Here is a 12,471-nt window from a genome sequence, read left to right as displayed (position 1 = left end):
GGTCAGTTTCACCTATCCTAAGCATGATTGCCTGGTGTGTGTGTGTAAATCCCACTTAACTCAATAAGCATGCAAATGATCAATCCATTCTCAGCAAACTTGCACAGGATCCCATTTCTTACCTCCCGGATTAAAAAGCAGGGAAATTCACTAATAGGCAAAAAAAACCTTGCGGTTTAAGAATGTACCTATAGCCCACAGATATTTCTACCAAACTTTAAAAAGCAGGGAAATTGGGGAGCTATAGTGAATGCACCAGGGGAGCAGGAGACCTGAACTTCTCTCTGAGATATTGTACTGCCCTACAAAGTTGTTAAAATGCAAACACAATTTAGGTTGGTCTTTCACAGTCCAATCCACTTGCTGTGTAGCTTGGAAGAATTTGGTAACATCAAAATCAGCCAAAATCAAAATAAACAAGAAAGTAGTCAGGTGATTTTCTATTTGCAAATGGCTTTTCTTTGACTCGAATAGAGGACATTTTAGTTTCTGTGCAGTGGCTAGAATGTTCTGGAAATCAGGCTTGCTATCATCCAGTAGCAGAATACAGGTGATGGATTTCCTGGTTGTGATTTCTGAATTTACAGAATACACTCTGCCCATTTATTTGAGCTCTAGTTAGAGAGTTGCTCAATCCAGTTAATTTGTATTGTAGCAATTTCCAAAAGGGTAGCCTTGTTAACCTGCAGCAGCAAAAAACAACACAGAATCCTGTCTCACTTTAAAGAATAACATGCATTTTAATAGCATATTTTTTAATTTACTTTCTCACCATTTATATCCCACCTTTCTTCTAAGGTGGCATACATATGGTTCCCAGGCAGTCTTCCATCCATACCTGCATACCTTTAGCAAGGTAGTGGCCTCATGCCCTGGGACCAATTACAGTATAAGTTTTTGTAGACTAAAACCTACTTCATTGGATGCATCTGAAGAACTGGACTATAGTCCACAGAATAAATATATTTGTTAGTATTTAAAGTGCCCCGGGATTCTTTGTTGTTAATATTTACATAGCTCATGGCCTATAGTCCTATCTAAAATTGCATCCACTGGAAGGCATATAATGAAGTCATCAGGAAAAAATCTGAAGCAGCACCCACTTCCATGCTGAGAAACAGATTCTGTAAAGCGAAGCCACATGACTATGTTAACAGATTCATCAAAAACATTCCTAAAATAAATCAGATTCATCTCCATCTGCAGGTGACTAATTATTAAGATCCAACTTATCTTTTTCCCCAATAAATATTGCTTTTCAGCAAATGATCCTTCTTTTCTTTTCCTGTGTTGACTGATTTGTATTGTGGCTGCAGTAATAACACATAATTTCCATATAGATTAAAAATTACCTTGAAGCCCATTTACACCCTGATGAGTCAAAGACAATACAACAAAATGCTGATATATAGGTTCCATTAAGCTCCATGCTGCATGGAATATTAGCAACACCTTAAACATCTGAGTTTTCTTCCACAAAGAGTTTTTCGTCCACAAAAGTAGACCTTCAAGTGCATCTTTGGGAGACTTCCTTGAACAGAAGCTTCCATTACAATATTTTAGTTTGGATGAGTCTTACCTCTTCCTGAACTAACCTAAAGGAGATAAGCCCACGGAGAACAGATCTACAATTGGTTATTAGCCGTAACATCCATGTTCAGAGGTATGTTGAACCGCTTTAAAAGGGGATTAGACAAATACATGGAAATAAGGCTATTTATGGCTGTATTACTTTCAGTGCCAGTTGCTGGGGCTCACAAGTGGGTAGGGTGCAGGGTGCTATTGCACTCATGCCCCGCTTGTAGGCTTCCCATAAGCATCTGGTTGGCCACTGTGAGAACAGAAGGCTAGATTAAATAGGCCTTTTGTCTGACCCAGCAGAGCTCTTCTTATAGTAGCATTCATGTATGTCTGATCACACGTCTTGACTTATTGTATATGTCTGTAGGGTTATTTCTATTATGCCTTGCTTGTGAGTTTCCCAAACCTAACCCCCCCCCCCACTGTTAGACCTATGCATCTTTATTCAGAAGCAAGTCGCAATGAGTTCAGTGCAACTTTTTCTGTAATAAGCAGGCTTAATATGGAAGTTTTAAGCAGAATAACAGATGAGGATTGTGGTTGGAGTAAACTGGACCTTAATCTGATTCAGTCAGGCAAGTCTTATATACTTTAGTTTTAGAAAACAGCTCTTCTGCTGGATTTTCCTCCTTATCAGTGTGGCTGATGCAGTATTCCATTGGCACAAGATATAAGACAGATGCAAGGTAGCTAGAACCATTTCCCCAAATTTATTTGTTTCCTGTGGTTGGCATCTATTATAACTCTAAAATAAGGTGAATAGCTAAGAAGATCTCCCTCTATTTCATTTTGAAACATCACATACTTTGCATATACATACTGGCAATCTGTTGCCCACATTTTAGCTTTCAGAGTTTGTGAACGAGCAGTGTAATATCATTTGACTATGATCCAGCCAGAGTTTAGGATTTTAAAGCCTGTTTATTTCACCTGGGCTGGTGGTGGTGGTTCATTCTGATCATGCTGGGAGGGAAGAGATAAACCTCTCCATACACTGCCTTTTTAATTATTGTGCCTGTAATTAAGACAGAAAGAGAAAGAGTTACATAACAAGCGAATGGGTAGCCTGGCCTTCAGACTATGTATGATTATTCTTCAGGAGTATCTCTGCTGATTACAAAAGAAGCTCAGCAAAGATGCTCTTAAAATAAACTTGTTGACCACTTTCCCCATTCTTATTTGATTAATATCCCGCCCTTCCTCCCAGCAGGAGCCCAGGGCAGCAAACAAAAGTACTAAAAACACTTTAAAACATCATAAAAGCAGACATTAAAATATATTAAAACAAAACAACTCTAAAAATATTTTTTAAAGCTTTGAATACATTTTAAAAGAGGTTAAAAGACATGTTGTTTAAAAAATGTTTAAAAGCATATTAAAAAGCAACTCCAACACAGAAGCAGGCAGGGATAAGGTCTCAACTTAAAAGGCTTGTTTAAAGAGGAAGGTTTTCGATAGGTGCCGAAAAGATAACAGAGATGGCGCCTGTCTAATATTTAAGGGTAGGGAGTTCCACAGGGTAGGTCCCGCCACACTAAAAGTCTGTTTCCTATGTTGTGCAGAATGGACCTCCTGATAAGATGGTATCTGCAGGAGGCCCTCACCAGCAGACCGCAGTGATCGACTGGGCGTATATAAGGGGTAAGACGGTCTTTCAGGTATCCTGGTCCCAAGCTGTATAGGGCTTTGTACACCAAAACTAGAACCTTGAACTTGGCCCAGTAGCAAATGGGCAGCCATTTAATCTTGAATACATCAAGTGCAATTCTTCAAAACTTTGCTATGAATTCCAACCCCATCTTTCTGCTGCCTGCCTAAGACGGCATTTCTGTCAACCTGCCTGTCTGCTTGTCCTGCAGGCTGTATCCCCAGCTTCCTCCATTCCCCAACCTGAACCTAATAAATTCTGCATCTGGATTGATCTTCCTGTAGATCTACCAACACGCCATCCAACTCTGGTCCCAATCCTGTTAGGATTTGCCCTTCAACTCCCCCCCCCAGCCCTGGCTACCAGTATTACAGCTCAGTGCCAACAATGGCTAATAAAGAATTGCTTTCTACTGTTGTGGCATCTCTATTTGCATTTTGTTTTCTTCCTCTCTCTCTTCAGCTAGAAAGCCTCTTCTGTCTGTTATTTGCCAAGTTCTGCTTCACAGCCACCAAAAAAGTTAATTTGACATTAACAGAGTCTAGATTTGGAAGTTATTGGAAATAATTCAATGGGCTTTGGACAAGGTTAAGAGGAATGCTTTGTCAAACCAGCAGCTGCTGAAGTGACACAACAGGAAATGCAAACAACAGATCCTCATTGAACATAATAAATGGCTTATTTTTTAGGACTGGAGAAGTTGGAAAGAAAATCTATATCCGTGTCCAAGTCAAATTAGATTTAGATGCTTATAATTATAGTCTAATAAATCCAACCAATTGGCACATTATAGCAGAGGAAAGTCAATGTGTCTTGGGGAAGGAGGTTTGTAAAGGAGTCAGGTGTCAGGCTTCTTTCATTACTATTACTGGTAATTATACTGAAGCGTTGTCCAAAATTACAAATTGCACCACAAGTTATGATTACTTGCTACCCATAATCTTAGAAATATCATAAACTAACAAAAAAAGTCTAGCAGCAAGTCCTTCCAGCTCACCCCTTGCCAGTTGTTTGGAATGGTGGTGGAAATCAACAAAACACGTTACAGAGATTCAAGACTGAATCCGGGAGAGAGGAGGATGGTGTGTGATAACATTTGTTGTGGGGATCCCCCCTTTTAGACATCAATGTTGTTTTGTTTGTTTGCAGAATACACTTATAGAGTAGACCAACATATCTACATCTGTTTCGACAAGCCCACCCAGACATATAATTTAGGCTGCAATCCAATACACACTTACCTGGGAGTCAATCCCATTGAACCCAATACAGCTGAAAAGACATGCACTAGATTGCAGCCTTAGTTACCGATATTTGTTTTAAAAGTTTTACTAATGGTATCTGTGTTTTAATAATGGTGAGTTTATGTACAATTTTTTAAAATTGTTTTGTGGATTTTTGCTGTGTTTTATCAACAATTTTATTTGTACGCTGTTTAGATAGCTGTTTGATTAAGTGGTTTATGAAACATAGATATAAAATAAATACATCTTACTGTTGTTGTTTTGCTGCTGTTTTATTGTTATTGAGTCTTTAATACCACTTTTATATAGATCCCACCCCTGGTGGTTTTGCTTTTACTACATATTGTGATTCTATATTTATATGATGAAAACTGCCCTCAGAGGACTTGGCCCTAAAAACCAATATTTTTAAATAAATATAAAATTGGAAGTGCTTAACTTTATTATCCTACTTTTTAAAAATAAATGTATTTATCAGTTTTTCATAGTTACAAGTTTATAACCAAGTAATTACAGTAGAACCTAACTCATACCATGGGTTATGTTCCAGACCCCCGCCTAAAAGTGAAACCAGCTGAAAAGCAGAACTCCTTCAATAAAATGGCACCCAACGTCCGAAAAATGCCGTAAAAGCGGAACAAATGGCGTATGAATGGGGCCTTACTCTAATTTTAGCCACCGTATTAGTGGAACACCGAAAAGCAGGCTGGCGAAAAGTGGGCCCCTACTGTACATACCAAAACTGTCCCACCCGCTCTCTCCCCCCAAAAACATTGTTGACAACCCATGTGTCTAAAAAGATATAGTATGGTCTTCCCACTCATGTCCATGAAGTTATCTTGACTGACAGATTTATCCTAAGCATCTGCTTGATTAACAATGCAATCCTAATCACATCTACTTGGAAGTAAGTCCTACTGAATTAAATGGGGCTCACTTTTAAGTCAGTGGGGTTACAACTGTGGCTTTATTCCATGAAAGGCTGCTTTTAGGTAAAACATTCACATTCAGGTTCTGGGCATGGAATGTTTTCATCCAACAAGAATATATTGCAACAGACAAGGGATATCTTAAATTATTGAATGTTCTCTGGCACAGATGGGCAGCCTGCACTCCTGGGCCCACATGTAGGCCCCAATCATATTTTATGCAGCCCCCAATACCACACAAAGCTGCCTCATTGTTCTGTTCCATCAGAATTCCTTTTTTCCTGCTTGTTTTTTCATTAATTTTCCTTGATTTTAAAAGTGATTCCCAACAATTAGAAGGAGCAATATTTTACTTGATATAAATAGACATTTAAAAACTTGATTAGGTTAACAGAAATGCCATCTCAGGTATCTGTCAAGCAGCAGAACGATGGGGTTGGAATTCACAGCAAGGATTTACACAGGATTTGGAATTGTAATCTGATATAGCCATATTGAAAATTGGAACAAGGTGGCCTTTGTTCCGAATTAGTCTAGAACACTTTTGCCTCTGGCTCCACCCCTTCATTGATCCTGGCTTCACCCACTGCCTGCATGTAACCCCCAACAGTTTACCCCCCAATGGAATGCGGCCCTTGACAGGAAAAAAGTTCTCCATCTCTTTTTTATCAATATTAATTAACCTGATTCCACTTGACAATGACATTCATGCCTGGTGCCAGCAGGCTTTCAGGTTGGGCACTGGATAAAGAACCCAGCAGCTGGGGCTGGGCAAGTGATCCATGCTAACATCAGATTGTGGAGTGTGCACCTGGCGACCTGATGATGGCATGGATCGCAGAGGGGGGACACCCTCCAAGGCAACACCCCCCACCATTACTAGTGCGGGCTGGCTCCACCACTTTGTGCATTGCTGCATCCACACGCAAACATGCTTCCCATCACCCAGGATGGCAGTGGAGGCATCAACACGCCCCCCCAGCCATCTTGAGTGATGGCAGCTGTGTTGCATAGTGTGCTAAGGCACTGATGCAGCTGACCCTATTTAAGACCCCAGTTGTGGTGATAGTGCCCCTGAGCCACTGTGGCTGCCTTTGAGGACCGGCTGCAGTCTGGTGCTGGCCCTGATGACATTTCAACTTTCTTGTAGGTTGCTGGGGGGGAAAATCAGTAATTTGCATTCATACGGTAAAGACAATATAAAATGTCTACTTTCCATTTTTGAAATATAATAAAAGTCATGCTGCAGTTTACACCATTTCTCAGGCAAACTCCCAAAGTGGTCTAATTGACCAAGAATGGGTCTATGCAGATAGGAGCAGGATTCGTGAGCAGGCTGACCCTGAAACTGGCTGCAGTTGTTCATTGAATAGCCAGGCTGTACATGTTCAGCAGCACTGTTAAATCATCATCATCATCTCAAATCTGTTTCTCTGAGAGACACAGCCAAAAATGGTAGCATGTGGTGTTAAATAACTGTGGTTAAGAAGGAAAGACGGGTCTATACAACCAGCAGTATCTAGAAGAGATGGTTTCTGTTTGAATCACTACAGGAAGGCTATTGAAAGTGAGTGCAGATCTGAACTACTGGGGGAATACACTCCAAGCCGCCAACCTCTTTAAGTGCTGGACCAACAAGTCCCCACCTCAAATAGCTGCTACAGCTACTAAACAGCATCAAAAATAGCCTGATGAATTTAAGATAATAAAGGCACCAGTGACAATTGCCATTTCTGAGTATGACAGAAGTGAAGACTTGCCACAGAATGTACTGGGCCAGAAATGTTGTGATAGCCTATTTTAGCTGCCAAGGTTGTTCAGAGTTCCAGACGATCATTCCCTACCACAGGTGGCTAACCTGTAGCACTCCTGATGTTGTTGGACTAGAGCTCCTGTAGTCCCTGACCATTGGGCTGGGTGGCTGAGGTTGATGGTAGCTGGTTTCCAACATAATTTGGAGGCCCACAGGTTAGCCGCCCCTGCCATACAAGCATGACATTCCATCCCCCTCTTCCTCCATGTTCAGTTTTTATTTTCTGTCGCTCTATATTTCATGGCTACCTAATCATGCTCAGTCCTCTGTGGGTTGCTTTCTGGGGAAGTAACCCCATAAGGCTTTTTATTATTATTTGATTATTTTTTAACATCTGCAACCCTTGAGGTTGCTCCAAGCATGCTGATACTTCCTTCATGTTGCTCAGTGACATTGCCTTGGCTACAATTCTGATAGAATTCACCGCTTGAGTTTGCTATTATAAGGAGTAATCTAGTAAATAAACTTAATAAATAATCATAGCAATAAACTTAAGCAAAACAAAGTTTTACTGGTTTCATATTCAACAGTACTTCTGAAACTGAGTATTACTTATCTAAAATTGAAGAGGATATAAGGATTTGACACATGGAACTAAAGGTTCATCTACATGGGAGCATTCCTTCATAGCAAATACACTGCTTTTACCTTCGCTATTGATTTGCACCGTCAGCAGTTCCTGCTTAATGTTAACAGTCAATCTTTTTTCCCATTCACACAAGTAGGCATTCCTCTGGAAAGGATTAGTCACACTGTTTCCTTGTGGTCCCGCCCTCTAATTATACAGTTCCACTCCCTCTGGTTGCTCAGTCTGTTCTACCAGCTGCAGAAGGGTCCTTAAAAAACAACAACACAGAAGTATGAATAGCTGTGTTTTCCCTGCCTATGGTTGGTAGGATACAGCTGAAATACAAATCTTTGTTTGGGCAGTGTTACACTTTTGCACACAAGTTTGGGGAAAGAGAAAATTAAGGCACCATTTGTAGTAACATAAAAAAGGCCAGCAGAACAGACGAGAGCAGCCAGAAGTTGCTTGTCAGCCAAGAGGAAACAAAATGAAAGAAGGGAGGAGGAGATAATGTACGTGGAGAGGGGAACAATTGAGACACCCATCTAAAAACATGGCAGGAAAGCATGTGCAACTACTAGAGAAACAGAGTGGAGTTTTTCTCTCTCTCCTCTTTTCTTATTATCAATGGATTGGGTTAGTACAGATTTACAGGGGGGAAACTGGGTGACAGCTTCAGTTTGCCGTTAACATGTGAACCATGCAAATTTAAAGGAGATGTGAGCAGCACCAAACAGTGACCCACTGTGTAGATGAGCCCTAAGTTAATTTTATTGAAGAAGGGGGGGTAAAAAGTGAATGTCCCTTTACCACATGTTATAATCTCAGGACCATTTTCACTATTACTTTCTGCCAACAGAAATGGTACTTCTTAACATACACATAATTATTTTACTGCTTAGCAATCAGTCAATTACTAAAAGAATTACTTGCATGGAAGGTCCTGTCTGGTGTGGGAAGTAGAACATTTCTGTGGGTGAAATGTGTTAGCCAAGACCCTAAATGATAGGCACATTCAGTGGAGTCACATCATATGTGCATTTAACATGCAATTCAACTATATGTGCTTGGCTGAATGGAGAGAAAAGTCTTGTTAGTGCCACGGAACCAAAGCTGAAGGGATGTTAGATTCTGGGCAGCTCTAAGACAGAAAAGGAAGCAGAACAAAGGTTCCTTGCATGAACCTGGAATTTACTCTTGCACTTTCCGGCCACCTCAGTCTAGTCTGCAAGAGAGATTTATTGGTGCAGGCAGCATGGATTGTCATCAGGGAATAGAATCATAGAATCATTGAATAGTAGAGTTGGAAGGGGCCATCAAGTCCAATCCCCTGCTCAATGCAGGAATCCAAATCAAAGCATTCCCAACAGATGGTTGTCCAGCTGCCTCTTGAATGCCTCCAGGGTCGGAGAGCCCACCACCTCTCTAGGTAATTGGTTCCATTGTCGTATGGCTCTAACAGTTAGGAAGGCTGTCCTGATGTCCAGTCAAAATCTGGCTTCCTGCAACTTGAGCCCATTATTCCCTGTCCTGCACTCTGGGATGATTGAGAAGAGATCCCAGCCCTCCTCTGTGTGACAACCTTTCATGTACTTGAAGAGTGCTATCATATCTCCCCTCAGTCTTCTCTTCTCCAGGCTAAACATCCCCAGTTCTTTCAGTCTCTCCTCATAGGGCTTGGTTTCTAGTCCCCTGATCATCCTTGTTGCCCTCCTCTGAACCTGTTCCAGTTTGTCTGCATCCTTCTTGAAGTGCGGAGACCAGAACTGGACGCAGTATTCAAGATGAGGCCTAACCAGTGGTGAATAGAGGGGAATAATGGCTCTTTAATCAGTAATACCACTGTATAAAAGTAATTTTGACTATATGTGATTTTCGCCTTATGCACTGACTTAAGAAAATATCCCCACAAAAGATGTGACTCCACTGTATTTGATTCCAAATGGGCTGGGAGTCCGTCTCTGCATAGAGTAGCCAAATGGAGGAGTCACGGCTCCTACACTTTTAATTGTTGTTGTGGAAGAGGGACAAAATTATCTCTTCCAGAAACTATTAAAGGTGCAGCAGTCCTGTCTTCTTTTGTGTCTGGCTAATCTGGGTGCTATCCAATAGTAGTCAAACTAGACTATTCTACTCCAAGGCCCCATCTGCATTATACGTTTAAAGTACTATTATACAACTTCAAGCAGTCATGGTTTCCCCCAAAGTATCCTGGAAACTGCAGTTTGTTAAGGGAGCTGAGAGTTGTTAGGAGATCCCTATTCCCCTCACAAAGCTACAATTCCCGGAATGGTTTAACAATCAATCCCTCCTCCCAGGAAATTCTGGGAATTGTAGCATGTGTTTTTAACAGCAGCTTGATGTGGAGAAATCAGTAGGTAAAACCTTTCCCAGCAAGGGAATCGATAAGGACAACACTTAGGTACAGCTATGGTGGCTGTGGAAAAAGTTGGGATTAGATATTTTTTCTAAATAAGCTATCTGCTCTTTTTTCCTTAGTCATCTACAATTTATTTTATTTCTAGTTTTGAGATAAGAAACAGTGTGCTTAAGTGAAATGTTTCCTTATGATTGCTTTGTCTGGGCTGTGGGCCTCAATTCAGCTCCCTTCTTTCATTTTGTGCATCTTTTAATTAACTTTTTCATGAATTGCCCATCTCACACTTTGCTACCAGCTGTATTTTCTGTTTTAAAATAAGTTGTGCTTACATAGCAGTCTGCCACCTTTTCTGTTCAGTCTGTGCTAACTGCACCTGGCTGTGTATCTGTTACTAGCTTTGTAAAATCATGTTATAGCTCTCCTCATTTTCATTTTAAAAAAAAGCTCCATGGAAAGCTGCAAAAGCAGGGTAACTGCCAAAAAAAAATCTATATCCTGTTAAAATTATTTCTGTTTCTCTTCATAGTAGTTTTTGGAAATCAGCAGACAGTGCTTGGTTTGTTTTTGTTTTCAAACTTTGTCTTGAATATTATTTCAGCTTGTCAAAATGAAACACTTTGCATAATTAATTTGACACACACCCCTTTCCCACCAGGCCCCCTCAAGGTCTGCAGTTATCACAGCAGTTTTCATATCTACTATTTTCTCTGAGCAGTTTGGCAAGATATAATCCAGGGATGGGGAACCTCAAACTGAGGGACTGAATCAATCCCCTTCAAACCTCTCTATCCTTGGGACTTTCCCCAGGCCACATGCCTCACTGGCCATATTTTTGGCAGGCTGGAACATGTCCTTAAACTCTGATAATGCCTCTTGCTTCCTGGAGACAGGAAATTGGCAAGTGTCTCTAGAGAAACTGGCTTACTATGAGAAAGTATGTGACTTTTGCAAATACAAAGGTAAAATTTCAATTCATTGATTCACCCACTTTTGCTTCTGACTCCACCCTGCAGCCCCCAGAAGACTGCCCAGAAGGGAAAGCAGCCCTCAGACTGAAAAAGGTTCCCCACCATTGCTGTAATCCTATGCGCATTTAGCTGTGACTCAACCCAATTGAATGGATTAGGTCTTGGTTCAGAATTGGTCTGCAATGTTTAATTGATTAATCAGTTAGACTAAATCTCTTAATTTACTAAAAAGAAGAACTCCAGGTTAAATGGGCAGTTTTTTTTTTAAAAAATACTTTTTAATGTCACTATTTATTAAAAGCTGCATACAACAATCCTCATCTTCCACACAGGATACCTCTTCTAAGTTTATGCCTGCTATTACAAATGTGTGCATCACCTAAAAATAAGATGTCTGTAACTAAGAACTAGTGCCTGAGATTTCCCACCCTCCCCTTTTCTTTTTGTGCCATGTCTTTTTGATGACAAGTCTGACTGTGACTGCAGGATCTTATAACTGGTGTTTGTAAGCTGCTTTGTGTGCCTTTTTCAGCTGAAGAAAAATGCTTTTATTAATAACAACAAAAATGACAGTATGCTTATCTCAGAACTATTTTTAGCCATATGCAAATACAGTAAATTTAAACAATTGTCTATAAAATCATAAGATTAAGTTTGCAACCCTGTACACTGAATGCAGTGGAACTGGGTTCTGAGTAGTCACATATAGAAACGCACTAATTAACTTAACAATTCACTATATTAGATGACAGCCCTACTGCAGAACTAACATACATAGGCCATAGAACTGGGCTCTTAAGGTTTGGGAAACTTTAAGCACATTATCTTCCCATTAAAAAATAAAGTCACAGGGCTATGCAAAAGCGACAGGAATACAGCTGCTTTTAACAGCTGGTATAGCACAGTGGGGAGGAGAGCCTGGCTGGGAGTCTGGGAGTTCAAATCCCTGCTCGTGTCTCCTGGGTGTCAAGGGCCGGCCAAAGATCACCCCCACAGTGAGTGGCTCAGGGGTTACGTGCCCTATCACCTGTGCAGCCGTGGGCAAGCTGCATGGTCCTGAGGAGCCCAGTTGCCCCCAGCTGGCAGTTGCGGACAAGGAAGGGGCTGGCTTGTGCAGCTGTGGCAAGCTGAGCAGGACCTAGCCAGCTGGGGAGGACTAGCCTCAGAGGGAAGCAATGGTAAACCCCCTCTGAATACCGCTTACCATGAAATCCCTATTCATAGGGTCGCCATAAGTCAGGATCGACTTGAAGGCAGTCCATTTCACATTTTCATGCCACCCACAATTGCTCAATCAGAAGATAAATAAAGAGAAAGTCCATAGTGCTATTGAATTGTTG

At 40.9% G+C, this 12,471-nt stretch overlaps 1 long non-coding RNA gene across 1 annotated transcript; it reads right to left on the bottom strand.

The window, feature by feature from the left end:
* Positions 1 to 2,351: 2,351 nt before the first annotated feature.
* On the bottom strand, positions 2,352 to 12,446 carry LOC133380100 (uncharacterized). Its single transcript, XR_009761368.1, has 3 exons — positions 12,336 to 12,446; positions 7,864 to 8,051; positions 2,352 to 2,596 (listed from the first exon to the last, which is right to left on the bottom strand). It is a non-coding gene; the product is annotated as an uncharacterized LOC133380100 (long non-coding RNA).
* Between the last annotated feature and the right edge of the window lie 25 nt (positions 12,447 to 12,471).

This window comes from Rhineura floridana, chromosome 1 (genome assembly GCF_030035675.1).
Source record: "Rhineura floridana isolate rRhiFlo1 chromosome 1, rRhiFlo1.hap2, whole genome shotgun sequence".
NCBI classification, from domain to species: Eukaryota; Metazoa; Chordata; class Lepidosauria; order Squamata; family Rhineuridae; genus Rhineura; species Rhineura floridana.
Note: the sequence above shows the minus strand (reverse complement) of the source record. Positions and strands in the feature narration are given on the sequence as shown.